The following is a 22,219-nucleotide window of genomic DNA, read 5'->3' as shown; positions in this document are numbered from 1 at the left end:
TATATTGTCATCTTGTGATGGAACAAACAGGCCTGAACATATGTCACAAAAGGAAGGAGGACAGTAAATTCCTAAACTGGAAGAATATATTTACAGGATTAGTCAAAAAGTGGTGCTTTAGTAGAATTCTTTTTAAAGACATGTGAATTCTGGAAAGGCAATCTAGTCCTGAGAACAGCCTGGAGATAAAGTTTGAAGACTACCATGTCAGAGGAGATGCAGAATGGTCTTACCAGGGTCAGCAAGGAGCGCTGGAAGATGCTCCTTGTGGAGCACGTTAAACACCCTTCAATTAGGCTAAGTGGGGCAGAGGGGGAGAGATCAATTAAACATCTCTTTATTTAGTGAGAGCTGAAATAACAACAGCCAATGCCTGGGGCAGCAGCAAGGACTGAGTGAAGGTGGATGGGTTACACAGACCAAGGGGTTCCCTCAGAGACTGACTGCAAACATCTGTGCTGGGGCACTGCTGGAGTTAGCTGTACCTAAGCATGGACATGAAGAACCTGAAGGCAGGAAGAGAGTGACCAGAGAGACAGCAATGCTGCACATTTGGGATGCACAGCTTTCATCAGCAACACACTCCTTTATGGCTGTCCTCCCACTGCCATTCATTTCTCCCTCCATGCCCCATGGCCCTCTCAGGTGTGTTGGCACAGTTGTTCCACAGCCTGTGCCATGGACCATATTGAAGAACTGATCTTATCTGCAAAAGTTGATGAGTTTTTTGTTGGTTTTTTTTTTTTTTTCTTTTTCTTACTGTCAGGCAGCAGGGGACAACTGCTAGCACAAAGCTGGCTCTGCTGCTACCCAGGCTGTAACACAAAGCCACAGCTCACAGTGAGAAGCCCACAGCAAACCCATGGGAGCTGCTGCTTTGCCCATTGGTTGGTGCATTCTATGTAATTTCTGCATAAATTAAGATGTTTCCACTAAAAATGTCATCTTTCAGATTAGACTGCGCCAGCTGAAGACGTCGGTATTGCGAGCAGCCTCCTGGTGACCACCAGCAAAGGATTACCTCCCCAGCTGCTAGCTGCTGCCTTGGGGCTCCCTACCACTGCTCACTACTTTACCACTATCAAACGAGCCAAATTAGCTCCAATAATTTTTATCAGTGGGTTAAAGTAGCCTGACCAATCCTGCTGGAAATCGAGTGACAAAGGTTTCGAGGATGCCTCCTACCCACAGAGGTGGGGGAGAAGTGACCTCTGGCAAAGAGGCAGCCACAAACAAGAAGATTTCAGACAGCAGCACGTGCCTGCTGCTGGGGTCACCGGCTGCCAAGTTCTGTGCTTGTGCAAGAGCAGCTGTGCAAGGATAATCCCGCCTCCCTTGGAAGCTGGCAGACAGCGTATAAAAAGTTGCCGGATAAAGGGACAAGCTCAGGAAAGGGGAGGATCCATTCAGGCTGGCAAGGTGAGAACAGCACAAACCTTCCCAATTCAAGGAACTTCAGCAGCTAAGTGTTGAACAAATCACAGAATGGTTTAGGCTGGAAGGGACCTGGAAGATCACCAAGTTCCAACCCCCCTGCCCTGGGCAGGGACACCTCCCACTAGACCAGGCTGCTCAAAGCCCCATCCAGCCTGGCCTTGAACACCTCCAGGGATGGGGCAGCCACAGCTTCCCTGGGCAGCTTGTTCCAGTGTCTCACCACCCCAATAACGAAAAATTTCTTCCCGATATCTAATTTAAATCTACCTTCTTCTGATTTGAAGCCATTACCCCTCATCCTACGACTACATACCCTTGTAAAAAGTCCCACTCCAGGGAAAGCTGCTTTAAGGTCTCCATCAAATCACCCCCATCTAAGAAGCAACACAAGTATTTTAAGTGTAAACATACAGAGGATACCCACACAAAAGGAAATGCATGTGTGACTAAAAAAAAAAAAAAAAAAAAGGCTAGTCCACAAAATGGATGCTTTTGCATCAAGACTCTTTTTGGGCACACACACACACCGGAGCTGCCACGGCTGTAGCGGGAGCACACATGCAAACACACGCCGGCAGATGCACCTGCTCTGCCCCCATGTAAGAGTTTTTGGGCCAAATGGCCAAGGCATTATTTACACTGGAAGAGACTGGAGAGCGCTGCGGGAGGCGTGTGGCTTAGGCATTTATTTTCCCCTCAGTACGCGTGCAGAGAGGCGACAGGCCGGACCCCGAGCTTCAGAGGCGGCTGAGGGGAAGTTGAAGAGTTCAGGAAGCGGCCATGTTTGCTCTCAGCACACTGCCTCTTTGTCCTCCCCCCGCGGCTCGCCCCGGGGCCTTCAGGCAGCCTGAATCCCTCACAGGAGACACGTTATTTCTCTCCATTTTAAGAAGAGGCTACGTTTACAAAGTCACTTTTAATGTGTCAGCCGCCGTGCGCAGATCTAGCGGCATATATTGGACCGTGCCAGAGCTGTGCTTTGGAGTCGCTGGTGGGGCAAACGGACTTTTATATCCCCCCCCGCCAGATACTCTGGGGTTGTTCAAGACAGGAGGAATGTGTTCGCCCAGCAGGTAACTCCCAGCAGTCTCCCAGCTGCTTTTAAGCTATGCCCAAGGAAAACGGCCTCCCAGGGCATCGCTCCAGCTGAGGCCAGAGCGCAAGCGGCACCTCACTGTGCCGGTCAGTGGGGCCATGGAGATGGAGGTGGCGCCACAGGGACAGCAAAGGCAGCTGCGTGACACCGGGGGGGACTCGCCGTGTCCGCAGAGCCCAGCCGGGTTTGCTGAACCGCCAAGGACAGCAGAGGATGTGTCAAGCTCTGACCACTGGCCGTTAAGACGTGAAGGGAAACATCTGAAGCCTGATAAAGTCTGTCCTCTCTAAGCAAAACCGCTCATTTCTCCATCCTTGTCACAGATGGGGAATCTATTGACTGGCATCTTCCAGAGGACTGAAGCCTTGACAGGATTTTCATCAGTAATCCCACACAATAAGCCAACTGCTTGTAACTAATGCTCTATCTCACCTTGTATACACACAAGACAAAACCATCTCTTTATCTTCTGAGTGAAAAATATACTTGAAGCTCCTCCTTATGTACACCCGGGTATCTAATGGAGACATGCATTAGTAACCCTGCAGATGGCACAAGTTGTTTTTAAGGCGGTAAACTGACTTCCCCTCACTTGCCATGAGATCAAACAGTGTTTGATTTATGGATAAAGGACCACCCCGGCAGCAATAACAAGTTGCACAGTGGCCTGACAGATAAGCTACACCAGAATGGTAATAGACACAGCTGTAAAACTATTTACACAAATAATTTGCTGTCCTATGGTATGGGGATAAAAAGGCAATCATGGACTCTGACAGTTTTGGCTTAGAGATGTGCACTACCCTACATCCACACATTTGAGTAAGCCTGGATCACCGTATCCAGTAAATGGAGCATGCTGAACCCCAGCACTGAAACCCACACCAATACCACTTATTGCCTTATAAATATGCCTTATAAAAATGGGCCCCATTTATTCATTCTATGGAAACTCACCCCCTTCGCCAATATGGTTGAGACTCTATACACACAGAATAGTGGATATGGTGGGGACTGTTTTCTGTCTGGTACCTGTCACCAGCAAATATGAGCAATTAACATCTCGGTGATTGGGCAAAGCAACCTGTGTACTGCTCCTGACCTCGAGCAGGCACAACACATGCGATTGCAGGAGTAAGCCATCATGTGGAGCTGCTAATATGCAACTACAAAAAAACCCCCGAACAACCCACCCCAAATCTGTTTGCCAAATCACCAGAGCCAAGCACTAATACAGAGGTGTTCAAACTTCAAAGCAGGAGCACAGTCGGCAAGAGTTTGTTGAAAGAATTACAACCAGGCATGGAAACTGGGACTTCTCAGTAGCATATAATCCCTGCTGTTTCCATTTCCTCTTGCTCATTATCAGCACAGACGGGGGCTGAAGATTAGTAAACAGTGGGTGTTTGGGGTGAATTAGAGCATGTGTGATGTAGAGGTAAGTATCCTGGTGGCATCTGTGTGACTTTGCAGAGAGATGTAAATATTTAATGTTGCCCACTATGTTGCTTCAGAATGATGAAATATTAACATGTTCCTTGGGGGTGGGAGAATCATATCAGATAAAACAGAGAGTCTATCTTGACCTCCATCCGGGATGTAAGCAAAATCTGATGGTCAAGAAAATTTCTGGCAATACCCCCTTCGTAGCCATGTGTGTCTGGAAGATGAAGAGCTTTCACACTGCTCCAGTCCTGTCTGAAACAGGAAAAAACAAGTTCTGGCACAAAAAACCTACATACAGGTACATGTGTATGAGCCTTCAGATTTTCAGCTATTGCCCTTGGTTACCACAAGTTATCCTTTCCGAGGACAGACAAGTAAATAAAAGCCGTTACTAAGACAATGCAGTATGCCTAGAAACGCCTACAAATTTCTTGACTCAAGTGAAAACTGCTGAACTGACAAACCCTGCTCTCAGAAAGTTACTTGTCCTCCCTGCCCCGATAATACAGATGCTAACAGACTCCTGAAAAAAAGTCCTGCACTGCACGTGTATTATGAAATATATCACAAAATATATTTCTAAAAGGTGAACTTCATCTTTGTGGAAGTCTTTTCATATCATTATAGATATTTCAAATAACTTTAATTTGTTTTCAGGAACCAAACGAGCTTAAAAGTAATGACATTGGTCATTGCTTACAATACTTTCACATAAAGCCTAATTTCTTAGTTTGCAGCCTTTTTACACAGTAAGCTTAAGACACAGTTTCTCTTTGACCTGATCAAAGAAAATGGAATTACTCAACACATCCACCAACATAAGAAACAACATATTCTATCTTTCCAAAGAGTATTTGCAACAATTTCTGCTCAGTAAAAATTGCCAAGCTGTTTTTCTAGAGCAGTTTGGGGGTTTGATTTTTTTTTTTTTTATACCTTGCCAATGACAAGTATCTTGTTCAATACATGAACATTGCTATGATGGTGATATTAAAAGGGATTTATTAGAGAGCAATTTGTCTTTAGCTATTAGCATGAGTTTAAAGTTTAGGAAGTTTCAGGTATGAACAACACGATGAAGAGTCACACATACATATATACACAAGTGAAAAAAAGCTAAATAAATCTGTACCTTAGAAATCATGACCTACCACAACAGCCGCACGTTTTAAAGCCACAAAAATAATATTCATTGGCAAGAGCAATTTTGCATCTGACACAGGCCATACAGTTTCAAGCGGTTACTTCTGCTTAGTTTATTTCCCCTTTAAACCCTGAATCTTCATACTAGAAGCACTGAAAACTTTTCCCTAGGTAGAAAATAGAGAGGGAGCTAGCTACAAGCAGGATGATATAAAAGTATACATTGGCATGATTTCACTGGAGTCAAAAGAGCCATGCACCATTTTATAGCAGGAGCATCCTATCCAAAGCTCATACCCTTTTTTTTTTTTTTTAAAGTGAAAATAAGTCCCAAACAGTGGGAACTTTAGTCCATTTCTTGCATTCTTCCCATGGGTGGTATATTCCACATCAGGAATATTTGGATGCCAAATATAGACACAGATCAGAGTCTGTGCATACTTGCTGGGTGATTATAAAACCGAAGCAGCTTCTCTGCTGTATAATGGATATGATCTTTTATTCCTTGCTTAGGTACAAATGTCAGCAATCCCATACTGACTGGAACTACGCCCGAGTGAGGTGAGCAAGATCAGATCATGTGCAAGATCAGATCATACATTTTTCTTTCATTAATATTTATTGAAAACAATATTCTCCCAAGAATAAAAGAGGAGAAAGGGAGGCTCAGTATATGAATATGTATATCTACTGCATGCCACATTCTCATTTAATTAGCTATGCAATTACTATGAATCAGGAGAGTTTATTACTATGAATTAAGAAAGCAGTAGTTAAGAAACTAACAAGGAACTGCAGGGTCCATGAAAAGCATGCAGATAACAGCCTTGGAGGCTAAAGGTCTCTGTTTCCTTAGTGAAAAATTCAGCCCCATTGAGAGATCCTACATCTCAGTCATACATAAGGGGCAGCTACATGGGACACATCAAAGCGAGATTGCTCACACCACCATGCCCAGTGTTGGCCCTGGTCTGAAAGGGTCACTCACTAGCCACCCAGGAAGTTTTAATCCTCATTCATCATCTGACTACTTCATGATGGCTTTCAGCACGGAAGTCAGACAACATCATTTTGAGCAAGAACTTTTGTCTTATAGACCTGTGATTACTGACTCTTTGCACTTAAACTATACTAAAACTGACAGAAAACAATGTTTAGTCATGGCTCACCCAGCTTAGAGGTAAACTACTGATCTAGAAATAAAATGCCCTACGTTGCCAGCCACCTACACCCGGTTTCATCAAGTGCTGCAGCAGAGTCAATTATCAGGAGACTGCACTCAGAGGACAAAGCAACACCTCTACCTCAAAAGGGTATGGGGACATCCTGTCGTCCCCACAGCTGGCCAAATAAACGGAGCTGGGCTTCTGATGTGTTGGCTACGCAAGTTCCCATAACACGCTTGGGAACTGGCGATCAGGATAAGCCCCAGGATGTGCAGGCTGAGATTGAGAGTGGAGGCAGCAGTTTGTTACTCTGGCTCGAAACAGCTTGGCACCAGGTCTCCCTTTGAGCAGAAGTTCTGCACAAGAAGATAACTGAACTTGTAATCACCTGTCGGTATCCCACTCTGCATGTGTTTTGTTTCTTCTTTCCTCTCCCAATAGCAAAAGGCCAGGTACTCAGTAGGGAGCAGAATAATTAAATTTATAGCTAAGTATATGGCTTACGGCTCTGAGGATATTACCTATGCACAACAGAAACCCCCACTTTAGGTATTTTGAAGCATGGCTGTCTGAAAAGGTGCTGCTAACAGAGCAGAAACACCTTACTGTCCAATTTCTAGACTATTCAGCAGAGCTGGCTGGCTCCCCTGTGAGGCTGCACCATGGCGGTAACCTAAGAACAGCGTAGAGGAAAGCAGCGGGGGCCTCCTAAAACCCTCCTGCTCAGCCGGAAGAATTAGAGCTGCCCCACAGTAAGGGAGGGGAATGCAGTATAGGCTCCTTTGGGGAGGCAGGAAGATTAGTCACGGGCATTTCGTTAGAGCCCACACTTCCAGTTGGTCTGTGAGCCAGGTCCCAGCAGAGCCAGCACGTCCCGACAACTGTCCCTCATGGAGGATGAATTGTGAGATGATATTCCCTGGCTGTCGTTGGTGATGCCCTGAAGCATCCCTGCACGCTGCAGGAGTCTAAAGGTGTTTCTTCACCCGCTTTCCCTGTCGCTACACGCTGCCAGTGGGGGCTGAGCTACACCAGCTGTGATGGAGGCTGTTTATACCTACTTGAGGTTTCATGATGTTAATAGTTTGGATTTAAGTAAACTTTGTGACATAATTTAACTTTGGGCTTTTTGCTGCTAAATGGGACAAGGACTGTTCTATCAACTTTTAATGCCAAAGCCAGCATCTCGTGTTGCTCTTGGGAATTCCAGTTTTGAAGGCCTGTGATTGTCCATGAGGCTGTTTCCATAATTATACCCTTAAGAATTATTTTTAAAAAAAGTCCCTTATTTTTTACTTGCCCTTATACCAGACAGAATTCCTTAGTAATGTGGTCTGAGATCCTGCACTGATGCATGTTACAAAAAATGACAGTGATACCGAGGGTCACGTGCTCCGTTGAGAAATGAAGAAACCAGGACCTGAACACGCCAGAGTTAAATACAGAGAAGTGGGACTGCAATTTGTGACAACTGCACTGTAAAGAACTGAGATTTATTACATCAAACATGCCTGCAGATACTCTGGGATTTTTCCTCCCCGGTACAGTCATGTCACAGCAACCATCCAAAACTTTAGAAGATGTCTAAGGCACTGGAACTTCAGAGCAGAAGAAAGAGTGATCCTATCTTCAGGATGGCAATTTCCAGAAATAACCAGCAGCCTCCACCAGAGGCTAGAGGGAGCACCTCCAGAAGCCTAATGGAAAACAGCCCTGAGGAAAGACGGGGAAACGCCATCCTGACCTTGCCTGGAACAATCCTGCTCCACTGGTCTCTTCTCAGCACTGATCACCCACAGCAACCTTACATCAAGGGCAGGACTGGACCCAGGGTGGCACCTACCAGCCCTTTTGTTAGTTCGGAGTGATTTTTATTTTTGGTGTGTATCTGTTCTCACTTCCTAGGGCATGAAGTCATGCCTAGCTAAAAAATGGCAGCAGCATACTTCCTCCTTATCTCTATATAAAGAGAAGAAGGTGAAAATACATTATATATGTATATATATTTTTTATCTTATTTTTTTAAATTTTAACTTTCCCTTCTTGCAGGGTTTTTCCATTCTATTTTCATTTGCTTCCATCCACACCTCACAGTGGATGGCCTGGAGCAAAAACCTTGGAAGCTGTAAAGGCTGCGGTATTATATACCATGTGGTATCATTTCTTTAATGCCTCGTCAGTCTCACTGATTAGTGAGCAGAGGGTAAACAAACACATTTTGAGAAGAATAAAAAGCTTTCAGTCTAAGCAAAAAAGAGAAGTCATATACCGCTCTTACTGTAAACAACTTTAAACTCCATTATTCCTCCTAAGAGGGAACTTTCTTGGGGAACTTTTAAAGTAACACAAACCAGAAGACAACAATGACAGTTCTTAGCCTTGGAAGCACAAAATCCCTCAGTGTTCTCATTTAAGTACTGCACATGATGACATCCAACTGGGTTTTACCCTGCGATTCACTCGCATTATCAGGGATGTTCTGCTAAACAACTGGCACATTTTAGATGAATAAAGAGGGAACTTGTCCAGTCATCTCAAGCTGTTTGTCGGTTATGGAACACTTCATTTTCTAGTTCCCTATAGCAGCTCAAGTTAATTTGTCTTCCTCTTGACGCCAGTCAGCATGCACACATTTTTAAGGACGCACAAATGAAAAAAAGAAAAAGCTATAATAAAACTTGGAGACGCTGATCCTGCAGAGAGCTGCTAGGAAGAGGATAACCAATAAATGAGGAAATAAATATTGCTCTGGCTCCACTTAAGGGGACAAGTATAAGTACGTAGCTACTTTACAGAGTAAGATGCTTCATTTTGAAAAGCATCATCTTATTTGATATTAAAAGTACACAAGACAAGAATATGAGCTGTTCATTATACCCAAGAGACAACTAGTCAATTCAATTAGGGATAATCTATTTAAAGTAAGTTGTGCCAAAAAACAAGTTTTCTGCCACTCCCCAAGCCACCTATTCAGTTCAAATGCATTTGAAGATACAGTAGGAAAGTCCAAGGAAGAACTGTTTCCTTGTGGTTTGTTGCTGCCTAGTATCAAAATAAAGTTTTGGGGCTGTTTGCTGCCGTTTGAGAGTTTCAGGTTCCAAGAGGCCACCAGAACCACTGTTTGGAAAAGTTGTACTTTTAAGGAATATCTTTCTCTCAGTTTCAAAGTAGTATTAGTTTGAGGTGATTTGAAAATGCAACCTGCAGACAGGAACGACGATATACTGGTATGTGTCCTCTCTGTGGCCTCAGATGAATAGCTTTCTCTCCAAAACCAAGAGAGTCATATTTGCATACCTTCCTTACCACCACATTGCTATCATTTGATTTTTCATTTCATCCTATTGGAATAGAAAGTGTATTCTACTGGGCATTGGTCAAATGCATTCCCTTAAAATCAAAGGGAAGGCGTGTAACCATATGAAAAGCAAGAAGTAGCATCTGACCAAATAGAGATACATTTAAAGAGATCAATACATTGAGTCATGCAAACTCACTTATGTGCGTGAGCGTGTGGTTTGTTTACTTAAAACATATGCAACACACAGCACCTTTCACAGTTTACATTTAAAACTTCCTTTAAAAACTGTTTTCAGTAGCTTCAAATGCTAAAGCAAGAGTAAAAATTCTCTATTTTGCATTTCCATGCCAGAAAAAAAACTTTTGGAAATACATTAGGCAAAGCGGGTCAGTCAATGCTGGGTAAATGAGGGGAAGAGCAGTGGCGGATGTGATGGGAGGCGTGATGAGTTGGGGTAAACGGAGGAGAGGACTGTCGTAGTGCATGGCTGATGCTGGCCGTGTCTGCCAAACTGCGATCCAAATTGATCCAAAGGAGTGTCAATGGAGTACCCTTGAATTACTGCCTGAGGAGCACTTCCAATCCTTCCCCCCACCCCCCAAAGTATTTTTCATCATCTGTCTTTCTATTAAAAAGCTACCTAGCTGATTCTAGTTACAAAATCAGTTAGTTACCTTCCTGTTTAGGCTCCTCATAAAAGGAAGGTTCCTGATTCATGCCACCCTCTTACAGCTCTGAAGTGCTAACCCAGCAGCTGGAGTTTGCAAGCTGCCTCCAAGCACCTACATCTTTCTCAGGGACCAGGGTAATTTGAGGGCAGCTGTAAGGTCCCACCATGTTTGGATCCTGCCGGTGAGGTGAGCTAATGAGGCACTGTCTGTTGTTCCCAGCAGAAATAGCAGAGACCCCACGGATCTAGGGCAGCAGCTCTCAAACTTAACTGCTCACATCGCTGCTTTAAAAAAGAAAAGATAAAAGAGTTGTAGGGGAAAAAAAAAAAAAAAAAAAAAGGAAACTCAGGCAAACTCCTCTTTCACTTCTTAAAAAAGGAGCCAGGGCACAGCTCTGAGCCACCGGGTGCACAGACTGGTCTGGAGGGACACTGTATCTGCTGGAACTCATTTTACCTTCTTAATTCCCAAGAACAAGTATTTTAAGGGTTGCATTTTGCACATTTGATAACACTGCACTTACGCTTTCAGTCTCTCTTGCATGTGGAGATCTTTAAACCAGCAAAAGAGAAGACAAGAAAAAAAATCTGAAAACAAAACCAGAGACCGGATCAGAAAATTCATTACTTAGTCTATGATTTAATACCCAGAAGTATGGGAGATTAAGTTTTATATACCCTCAAGGTTAAGTGGGAAGAAACTCGTGCTGCTCACCAAATCCTGTGGTGTGCTGAGCCACTGTTACAAACCCGGGGGCACAGCCTGGACCTGCCAGCCTTGTGCACTACAGCTATTTCCCTTGCCAAGAAATCCCAACTTCTCAGCTCCACACATGTCCTTTTCTATGGTTTGAGACAGTTTGCTGTATCCAGCTGTATCACTGAGCATGGCTAATTTGGGATACATTCACAAGCACCCACACTTGCACTTCCACAGCAGGCAGGCGTCGCACCCATACCTACCTTCCAAGCAAAGCTGCCCAGACAATTCAGCTTTATGTAGCTGGCAGGCTCAGCTGTCACAGGGCATTACCCCGACACACAGCTCGTGTATAATCGGACAACAGGTTGTGGCGACAATAAAACAACACATTATCCTATCTGATTCCTAGGACTTAAAGGATTTCCCAACTTTCCGTGCTTGCTGATGCCCTCTTAGTATTTAGATACCCATGTCAAGTAAGTTACAAAACCAATCTGTTATTGTGGTGAATAAGTGATGGGCAGATCTGCTGAATGATGCAAGGCTCCACTGACTTTTAGTTATGCTTATGTAAGTCCATAGTCTCACAGCTGCTAATAATTAGCAGATGACCTGCATAAGTGCTAGACAAAAAAAGATGGGAAAGAAGAATCCTGCTTCATCACTTCAGAAACAAGCCACCAAAACAAGAGTAATGATTCTTTTTTCCTGCCATGATTTTCTTTTTCTCCTCTCAACAGAATTCAAACAAACACAGCATAACGAATTCAGTATAACTTATAACTGAAGATCTGAATGGTCCCTTGTTCGTAGCATTTGGATTTGAAACACAGATGCAGTTAACTCACAGCTTAACTCCTTCCATGGTACTCTTAAAAATGCTGATCTATCTGTGTTCTTCTCAGCTTCCAGATTTTAAAAAGTTTTCTTCAAGTGATTTTTATTTTTTTTAAACAAAGAGAGATTCAAACTTGGATTCAGTGTGCAGCTTCCTCTGCTCTTTTCCTCTCTTAAAAATAAGAGATTAATTGTTATGCAGCAAACTGGGAATAACATCACTTTCTAAAAATTTCCTATGCAGCTCTTGTCTTTATTTCACCAAATTCTTTTCCAGATCTGATGTTCTGAGTGTTTCCTGAAAAAGTGAATGCAATAAACTGTTCTTTAGTACTAAAAAGGCCTATGAATATGACAGATAAAGGAAAAAACCAACCAACCAAAACAAAAAAAAAAAGAAAGAGATCCTTGGAGGATAAGAGTAGTCTTTGTTGCCAAGTGATCTGAAAGTAGTTGAGTAGGGAAAGGAGACCGTTTTATGCTTAAAGACAACATGTTTTAGCTACTAAGGCACTAGTCTGCCAGTCAGGAGATTTATGATCCTCTCCCAGCACTACCACTGACCTGCTGCTATGAGACTTTGGGCAAAGCCACTTCCCCACACTATGATTCTCTATGCACTCCAATTTTCAAAGTCCTTATTCAGACTTCCCAAGGCCAGTTTTGGATGTTTTGAGACCACTTTTACTCCCAGATGTTCTGGGGACAGACAAAAGCAGCCATGCTTATCCAATAATGAAAAAATACAGCATACAGCCAGCTGGAAGGAACCGCTGGATCCCATCTAGTTCAGAGCAGGGCTAACCTGGCTTAAAGCTGATTGCTTGGGCCTTGTCCAGTCCAGTTTTTAGACTGTCTCCAAGGAGAGAGACTCCACAATCTCTCTGGACAACCAGTTCCAGTGCTTGGCCAGCCTCACCATGAAGGACCTTAGTAGCAATTTCGGTGGGGAGCAGGAGCAGTACAACAAGCAGAGGAATGCAATTTCTTCTTAGGGCTAATTTCTGGTCCTCTTAAGCCAGGGTCCGTAAAAATTCAGAGAGAAACCTGCTCGATGCTGCCTGCTCTTCATGGTAAGAGGATTTTAGCACTTAAGGACAGCATTCAGCAAAAATATTAAAGAGAGGGAGGAAGAGGGAATCACCCCACTTCCTGAAGTTATCACAAGAGAAACATGCACAAACTATTTTGGGCTCACTGAAGCTGCTAAGACCATTTAGTTTAACCTCTATATTGCTTCCCATTAAAGAATATCCCGTAGTTTCTTCAGCAGGACAGATGTACTCAAGTTTAGCTCAAATAAGGAGGAGAGCTCTCTCACGAAGACACGCATTAGAGGACAGGAGGGCCCTTCACATGGACTTAGTCCCAGGAAGGGAATGGCAAGAGCTACACACATACACACACCGAAGAGATTAAAGATGACAGGGTGCCACATAAACAGCTTAAGTCTTCGGAACTTCCGCTTCTGCAACATTAGTAGTTTGAGGAGTTACAAAAGTATACATTTTAACTCCAAAATGTACTTACGTGTAATTGGAACCAAATGTAGAAGAACACTAATGAGGTTACAGCCGAGTTAAGTGTTACAAAACAGACTCTCAAACTACTCCTTGTGCTTCCCGTTTATCTCCTTCCAGGAATAAGGAAAAACTTTCTATTCTGAACTCCTTTGATCTCTTAGATTTAGACGAAACTGCTCCCTCGCCACTTGCGTCTCCAGCCTTAGGGACACTCTTCACTGATCTTTGTGAACCGAGCTGGATGAGACCCAAGGACAGCTGCTCTTTCAGACCTGCATGCCTGCAAGGCTGAACAGCCACCGCAGTTATCTTTCACAGCCCTGATGTTCAGGGTTGTTTCAACTGAAAAAAGATAGTCTTTTCACAATTCAGACTTCACTTAGAACTCAGCAGGGGTGGCACAGTGCTTGCAGAGGATCACAACTGAGCACTTATGTAGTAAACAGTTCATTGATTTCCTTCCCCTTGCTCCTCTTTGGATATCTTGACATATGCACACATGTGATGCTACATGAGAGCACCACACTGCTATCATACTGGTCACCACGAGCCTCCAAAATCTTTTAAATGAAACCCTCTACTAAAGCATGATTCTAGACATCTTTATGAAATTTAGTTTTTAATAATCCCTTTTCTGGGCCATTTGCCAACTAACAGTTCAGCAGTTATTATTCAATAACAGAGAGATTTTTCACATCCGTCTTTGAAGTAAGGAGCTAAACCCGAAGGTGTTAATTGCACACCCAACAGCACATAGAACAGACAGGTGCCTTGAAGATTTGTGGCCACTTCCAGCATCCTCATCTTTGGTACTACCAAGTCCTCTTCTACCACCCCCGAACTTAACTATCTCCCAATAAAAAGAATACTCTCCCCACCCCTGCTCAAATACAGGTAGCACCATGGATTTTTGAACCAAGATACTCAACAGTCCCTTTTTATAATGGATCCAACAGACACAAGTGTTAGAGTGCACCACACAAAGAAAAGGAGAAAGTGTCCTCATTCTAGCCAAGAATACGAGAAGTCAGTAGAAAGAACACAAAAGCATTTAATTAGATTTGAATTTTGATAGCAATTCATTGTTGTGAAGAAGCCACAATTAAAATATGTCTGCCTTGGCAAAAGCATACACTTTAAAGAAACCCTCCTCTCTCCATTGCATCGCTGTTTCTCATGGTTTCTATACATAAGTCTGTTATCCAGATGGAAATTCAGTGCACAGAACATTTCTAAAGGCTGTTGCATAAAGACATTCTACTAAAATGTGTATATACCAAGAACAATATATTTGACTCTAAAGGAAACTTACGAATTCATGTCACATTTCAGATAACACCAACACACACTCTTTTCTTTCTCCAAAAAAGCTTGGTGTTTATACCAGCAAGGCAGAAAACCACTAGCTGTTAGTACTTTATGCACTGTAGGTAATGGAGAGCAATACTGCAGTGTGTTTCCTTCACAAAGGGCTTAGTGTTGCTCCTGCTCCTCGGTGGCCTCTCCACCAGAAGGGGTCTGGAGGTCATCCAATATAAAGGTCATACCTGTTGTCACCGGTGGGAAATTGCTCCCTTTTAGATAATACCTTTTTCTTTCAACTCTGACTCTACTGCACTAGTAAAAGCACTGAAGCCCTAATGCAGTTTTGTGATAACTCTGGGTTTCTCCTCAGAAAAAAAAAAAAAAAAGAGAGAGAGAGAGAGAGAAAGGTCTAATAGTCTCGTAGCAATGCAGCCCCCAAAGACAGCACCTTGCTACCTGATGCTGTTCAGAGTGATGTAATGCTTTACAAAGTTAAAAGTGGGCGTTCAGTAGAAATACTAAGGCAGCAGAAGTCAGGACGCAGCTAGAGAGCTTCAACTGTTTTAACCCCACTTGTGGTCTCAAAGCAGGAGGCAGAGGAGAGGCAGCATAGGGCTGATCAGGGAGATTTGTAGAGGCAGAGGGAGGGACTGCTGCTCCTCCTCCCCTCTCTCCTTTTCCTAAGGTTTTTAACCCAGATTGGTGAACCTTTCAGCAATTCAGTTCACAGAGCAACCCCAGGGGTAACTGGGAGAGGCTGAACGAGCTGCAGGAACAGGTGACCATCAATGAGAGATAAGAGAGGGGTTGGGGGGTTAGGAGTGGAGGCAGAAATCCCTGAAGTGCCAAGGGCAACGTGGAGAGTAACTGCAGCCTCCAGGGCACAGCCCCTGCCCCGAAGAGCTTACACCCCAGTCAAGGCCGACCACAGGAACTGCCGTGCCTCTCGCTTCACATTCCTTCGGAAACTTGCCTTAACCAACTATGGAAATAATCATTTCATGTACAACATGGAGAACTACGCATTTGACAGGCAGACGCTAAGGGCAATGTCCTGCGCAGCTTGAGGTCAGAGGATGCTGAAAAGCCTAGAAAAGTGAGGGAGAGAGACATACACGATACCCGAGGAATGAAAAACAGCACTTTCTGGAGGAACAATAACAGGGATTCAAGAGACACAATCTCATATTTTTTAGGATATTTGCTCTTGCCCTGGCTAAACAGACATTCAAACAAAATTTGTGCACACATACAAAGCTTTTCCTCTCCATTTGTAGCTTTCCTCTGTCCCCCCCCCGCCCCCCAATTCTCTCTCTGACTCTCTTCCTGAATCTCCCTTTCTGCGTCTGTCCTTCCCTCACGTGCTCCCGCTGCACGGAGGGCAGAAGTGCTCTGCAACAGCTGTATTTCCTCCTCGCATGCTCCTTCCCCTCACCCGCGGAGGGGAAAGTACACGCCAGCTCAGCCCGTCTCGTGCTCCACCGCACTCAGGCAGGCACCCTGCCAGAGCGGGTCCCTCCAGGGCGGTACGGCCATGCCAAGCAGGGCACGCCGCGGGTAACATGCGGAGGCCAGACAGCCTCTGAGAGGACCTCTTCTTTTTCCCGTGGCCTCTTGGGCCTCTGCACTCCGCTCCCAAGTTGGGCTCGGAGGAGCTAAAGGACAGAAAAAATAGATGGAAAAGTAGAAAGAGAGTGAAAAAGGATGCGAGCGAGGAGCAAAACATCCTCTGGAGGTCAAGACAACCCAGAACAGCTGCTTATTACAGCCCTCTCTTTGAGGAAGCATTTCAAGAATAAAAGAGCAACTTAGAAATACCTCACTGTGGGTTCCTGAACGTGCACATCTTAGTGCCAGAGACAGTGCTTATCACTTTTGTTTTAAATAAGAAGCCTGAGCAGAGCACGTGGAAGCAGCTGAAGAGCACCTACTCTCCGAGAAGGGATATAGCCCCGCACCACAGAAGGTGTTTATTAAAAGCCAAAGCACAGCCATTAGAGCAGCAGAGGCAAACAAAGGGGAAGACAAGCTAAAACTTTATGGCTGATTACCTGAGGTTCCCAAACTTGACTCCTTCAAAAAAGTCCTCAGCTTGGAGGGGCAGAGACCTGCTTCTGTTGCCTCCACCATAAAGCCTAACTACAAGGTCCACCTCAACCTTTGCTGCAGACGAAAGCCCTCGAGGGAGGCAGGCTGCAGCACAAAGACCTCTGTGAGCCAGCGACCGCAACAGCACCCTGCTTGGGTGCCACATGCATGGGCAGTGGTGTGTGCCACCCCCCGGCTATGGCTCGCCACACCAAGCCGGCATCTCACAGCCAGGGAACGGACACGGATGCCACCAGCCCCTTCCATGGAGGTCGGGGCCGAGGAGGCGCAAGGCGAGGGGCCAGACACCATCCTCCATCCCGGGGCCACGCACCCCAACCCCGCGGTGGTGGTGGCGGGAGGGGGCGGGTGGGGGGGGACGGACGGACACACACACAAAAAACAAGCGAGAGGGAAGCGGGGAGGGATCCCAACCCCGCCGGCAGGGCTTCGGAAAGCAGGAGGAGCACATCCCGAGACAGAGAGGTCTGGAAGAAAAGAGAGAAAGAGAAAACAGCCACGAAGAGAGACTCGGAAGCCGTTGCCCCTTGTACCAGCGGGGCGGGGGGGGCCCTGCCCGCCCCGCACGGACACCCCCCCACGCCGCGCAAAGCGAACCCCATCCCGCCTCCCCTCGGTCCCCTTACCGCTCTCCGCGGGGGGGAGTTAGACGGCGGGAGGGGACGGCAGCTCCCTCCGGAGCTCCAGCCGCTGCGGCGGCCGGGACATGTTGGTCCGGGCGCGGTTATTTATAGCGGCAGGAAGCGGCTCGGCTCGGCTCTGGGGCGCCGCTCCCCCGCCGGCCGCGCCGCCGCACATGTCCCGGTTCCCCCTCCCGGAGAACGAGGGGCGCTGGATGGATCGCTGGATGGGTGGGTGGATGGATGGATGAGTGTCCGTCGTTCCCCCCACCTCCCCGAGCCGAGAAATCCCCATGGGGTGGCTCTTCCCAGGTAGCATTGGGCTGGTGGTGAAGGTCCCAGGTGTTCCACTTGGAAGGTAAAACCAGAGTTAATGGGATAACCACACGGCAGGGAAAGGTTTTCAGTGTAAACAGGCCCAACGGTGAATACTGGGAGCTTTTCCAGGGGTTCACCCGGTCCTCCAAAGCCTCATGGGTTCCCTGCTTGCACCCATGACTACCTGCATCTGCAACTTTTGGCCTCCATCGTCAGTTCTACTTTCTGCAACCTCTTGGCCTCCGGTGCATCCACCTGCCCAGCACTGCACCCTCCTGCCCCAGCAACCTGGGAAAGCCCCAAAGGCCCTTAAGCAGGGTCTCCTCTCACCCCAGCTCCCGATGCTCTGTTTGCCCGCAGAGGTCTCAACAGCGCTTCATTTTCCTTCCCTGCCTCTCATGGCCTTGATAGCAGCCAGCAGGGGAGGGGTAGTGGAGCTTGGGGAATGGCAAGGCAGCAGGAAGACACACACACAGTGCAGTAGAAACGTAATTAAACAGTGGAAAAGATGTACTTGCTTTTTCCCTTTTAAGGTTTGCAGAGTGCTGAGGTGTGGGAAGGTCAATTACCCCTCTCTACGTGATGCCCCAGAAGGCGTTTGTGCTTCTTACCTCAATTAACTCACGCAGAGATTGCTTTGCCAGACAAGCAATAGATTCTGCTTCCTTTTCCTTCTCAGCTTGACTAAGTTTTCTAGAAACAAAACTTCTGTTAATGTTTTTGGGTCCAGCGCTGAGGTCTTGCATGGAAAAATGCCTGAAGTATATGTAACAGAGTAGCTTGGGAAAATAGGAGCAAGTTTTGAAGGGTGAGCGCTGTGTCCCGAGCACCTATTTGAGCTGATACATTGATCCCACATGCTTTTGTCTCTGTAGGATTTCACATTTTTGAGGTATTTGGATGTTTTTGTGTTTACTCCATGCATGAACATGGTCCAGCCCAGCAGCTACATAACACTGTTGTCTAAAATATACGAATGTTAGGGACAGGTTTCCTGAAGAACTTAAATATGTTCTTGATTCACTTGTAGCAACACGTCCCAGCTGAGTAGCCTGTGTGCTGAGCTAACTTGCTACAACTTTCATGTTTTAAGCATGACACCACCAGTTGCCCAAAGACACAGCATTATGGTGAGACACACTGTCCCAAGAGCAATGGCGTTACTGATTTGCCTTCAGTGTAAGGTTTCAAAACTTGCCAGGCTTTTATGTAGGTCATTTCTCTGTTTCTGTGTCATTGCATGCTCAGAACATTACAAGATGGACACAGAAACAGGTACAATATTTTCTCTCTACCGTCTTCTGATTGCACGCACACAGCCTAGATTAGCTTGAAAGCAAAAGTTACGGAGCTCACAAATGGAAAAACTGCAGGTACTCTGTGTTTACTGTCTTTACAGACCTAAAGCTCCCTAAAGAGGGTCACAAATCCACATGAGGTTCCTAAGCACGGCATACCGCATTTAGGTCATTGGTTAGCTGAAAAGTCACATAGAGGCAAACAGCTTCCTCTTGACTACATACTGGAGAAATACCATGTGGTGTGTTTATTCCAGGCTCCATATGGGATAAATAACAAACACCGATACAGATCTGCTTGTCTGTTGGAAGTCAGGAAGATGTGCTGCAGTGGGAGGTCTGTGTTGGGATGACAGGAAACAATGACGACCCTTGCTAGGGAAGAGTTCCCCCTCTATGGGGAATCCACCGAGTGACCCATCATCATCACCGCACTGCGGTAGCCTACAAACTGCTTTGGACTCTTGCCTGCTGGTCAGTCCAGCCTGTCACATGGTAACAAGTGAGATTGCTCTGTCCTTGTTGTAAATAACCCACCTACAGCTAATGGAACTCAGCAGGGCTCTCGGCACGAGCATGGGAATGGTGGCTTGCAGGTTGGCTGTTTTCCAATTGGCCAGTCTTTCATACTTTATGAGGGACTGGATATTAGGAAAAATTGTGACACTGAAAGAGTTATTAAGCACTGGAACAGGCTGCCCAGGGAAGTGGTTGAGGCACCATCCCTGGAGGTATTTAAAAGCTGGGCAGACACAGTGCTTAGAGATAGGGTTTAGTGATGGGTTTTGTCAGAGTTAAGTTGATGATTGGACTGGATGATCTGAAAGGTCCCTTCCAACCTTGGCCATTTTATGTTTGTTTTAGAGAATCTTTTGCAAAGCAATGAGTGATTGCCCCGTCTGTAGTTGGGATTTGATTTCCAGAAAGGGAAAAAGTACTCCAGAGCTTTGTCAGAAGCCAGTGTCTGCACAACATTCATCTGAGAGGAGCTTGGGAGACTTTGTACCAACTTCACGATTTTTCAGGAAGAAAAAGAGGGAGGGAATTTACAAGCAGGAGCATGCCTAGGGGCATGGAGGCCCTGCTAGACTTTATCTAGCACTAGTAAACATACAAAAACATGAGGTCTTGCAACTGGATCCAAGCACGGCAACCCTCTAAAAGCGTTCAAAGTCAAAAGCATATCTGATGTGCTAAACTATCGGTGACTTTAAAGGCAACACCTCGCATGCCGCCGTACCAGAAGACAAACTTTTCAGGCGGGTAATGTGCTTCCCTTCTCCAATAGCAGCACAATGTTTATGCGCTTTGTGGGTCCTGTGTTCCACAGACTCTTTCGTCTTGCTGTCCCTGCCCACTGCGGTTTGCTTCAGCTATGGAAACAGGAACCGCTGGGTCAGCACACTGATGAAACTCGGGCTGCTTTCACACATCTCCGGGGAGACGGCCACAGCAAGGAGACCAGCAGCAACTTACATCCTGGAGAACAAAATGAGTACTTAAATTGTCTGAAACAATAATCTGATTTCTTAAAAACTCCCAAACTGGAGGCAGCTTCAAGACCCAAGCACAAGTTGCAGATGAGTGATGACACCTGACACACGCAAGCTCATGATCAAGCGTTTAGAGTTCAGTGAATGTAATTTTTCTTCTCGGTCTGTTCATCAATTCAACTATGTTTTACAAAGCCGAGTGCAACTGCCTAAATAGACAGAATAAGGCCAGCAAATTTAGCTCATCTGCCTGGTGATGTCAGAGAGCAGCAGCCTGTTCTGATTCCAGACTCACACAGAGGTGAAATTGCTCCCTTGGAGCTGGTACAAGGTAATGGACTTTTAAAAATTCAAATAAACCCCTCAGAAGGGTCAGGTCTCCTGAACGGCGCGAGTGCCATAAGGAAGAGAGATCTGCGGACGACCGCATCTCGGGGAGTAAAATATCCATGGCACAGCAGAAAGTAACTGAAGGTCAGATAAGGGGATGGGAAGGGGAAAGTTAATTGCCAAATTGTTTAAAAATTGGAATCAGATGGAAGAAGACGGAGATGTTCCAGAGAGCCATTCTATTAAGGACATAAATAGGGTGTTATCAACAAGCTCAAAGTGAACAAAAGCAGCTTTAGTAGCAAGGTGATGGCAGCTAAAAGAGGGACACATTAACTGCTTGGAGAACCTTCACTGTCAAAGCGACGCCTTCTCACCCAGAGGCCCCTGGTCTGCCGGCATTTAAATGAGGTCTGCTTACTTCAGCACCATGGTATTTGCATTTCATTACTTTTTTAACATGTATTAGAGAAATTTAACAGTGAAAGTGTGAGGCCTCTTTCTTGTTTTGCTTAAAATCAGAATTGTTAGTTGAAGCTCAGAGCCGAAATGTGCCTGTTGAAGGCAACCAGGTGGTGGAGATGCACGTGCCGGTGGCACGAGCATTATCCATACAGGGCCACCTCCCCAGGGCCTCTGGTGCTACCCATGAAGGAGAGAGGAGAGTTCAGTGTTAAGATTGCAGGGAGAGACTACAGGGCTGTGAATGAGAAATCGTTAGACAATACATACTTTCACAGTGACAGCAAATTAGCTTTGACAGTGACTGAGCATATTTACCACCTCCAAAGCTGGTATTTTAGCAGGTGTACAGATGTGCTGATGTGTCAAAAGGACAGTAGCAGATGAGCAGGACTAGTCTGTACATAGGTAAGGGTACTCTCTTTCAGTAGATGGATACTGGTAACAGAGAATGTTGGTGGTATGTCAGAAAAATGTGCCACAAAGGTGAGCTAGGAACACAGAATAAAGACTGGGATAGTCTGAGTGTTCAAAGCAAATAAAAAAATGCAGATCAACTGTCTCCTGAAGTGTGCCGATTGATGTTTGAAAGACCATCTGTTTGGAGAGTCAGAGTACAATGCCCGGATTCTGCAACCTAAGAAGGGAAATTGTTAGCATTTATTTTTGCCTTGTGTCACGTCTTTTGAGACGTGAGTAGTTCATCAAGACTCAGAGCGATAGGAAGGCAGAAGATTTGCTGTGCCTGTTAGACAGATCAAACTATCACAAATGAAAATTTTCAAATAAATAATTTCAATTTATTTTTTTTTCCTGAGGAAGTGGAAGAAAAGCACTGCAGCCTGGTAGCTAGCTGTGTATGAGGAGAGCTGGAGAAGCGAGCAGGCATGTGTGCACACAAGCACCCCGCAACACAAATAGGTGGAATTTGGAGGCCAAGACCCAGATCTGTCTTCAGGAAG

General features: G+C 45.5%; 1 protein-coding gene across 1 annotated transcript in view; it reads right to left on the bottom strand.

The window, feature by feature from the left end:
* The window catches only part of WIPF1 (WAS/WASL interacting protein family member 1), a 57,991-nt gene extending 40,510 nt beyond the window's left edge, over window positions 1-17,481 (bottom strand). The window contains exon 1 of the mRNA XM_074594843.1: window positions 17,363-17,481. The gene's annotated coding sequence lies outside the window, so the exon portion shown is untranslated. The remainder of the gene's footprint in view (window positions 1-17,362) is intronic.
* Window positions 17,482-22,219: the final 4,738 nt, after the last annotated feature.

This window comes from Larus michahellis, chromosome 7 (genome assembly GCF_964199755.1).
Source record: "Larus michahellis chromosome 7, bLarMic1.1, whole genome shotgun sequence".
Lineage (NCBI taxonomy): Eukaryota > Metazoa > Chordata > Aves > Charadriiformes > Laridae > Larus > Larus michahellis.
This window is presented reverse-complemented; position numbering and strand designations above follow the sequence as displayed.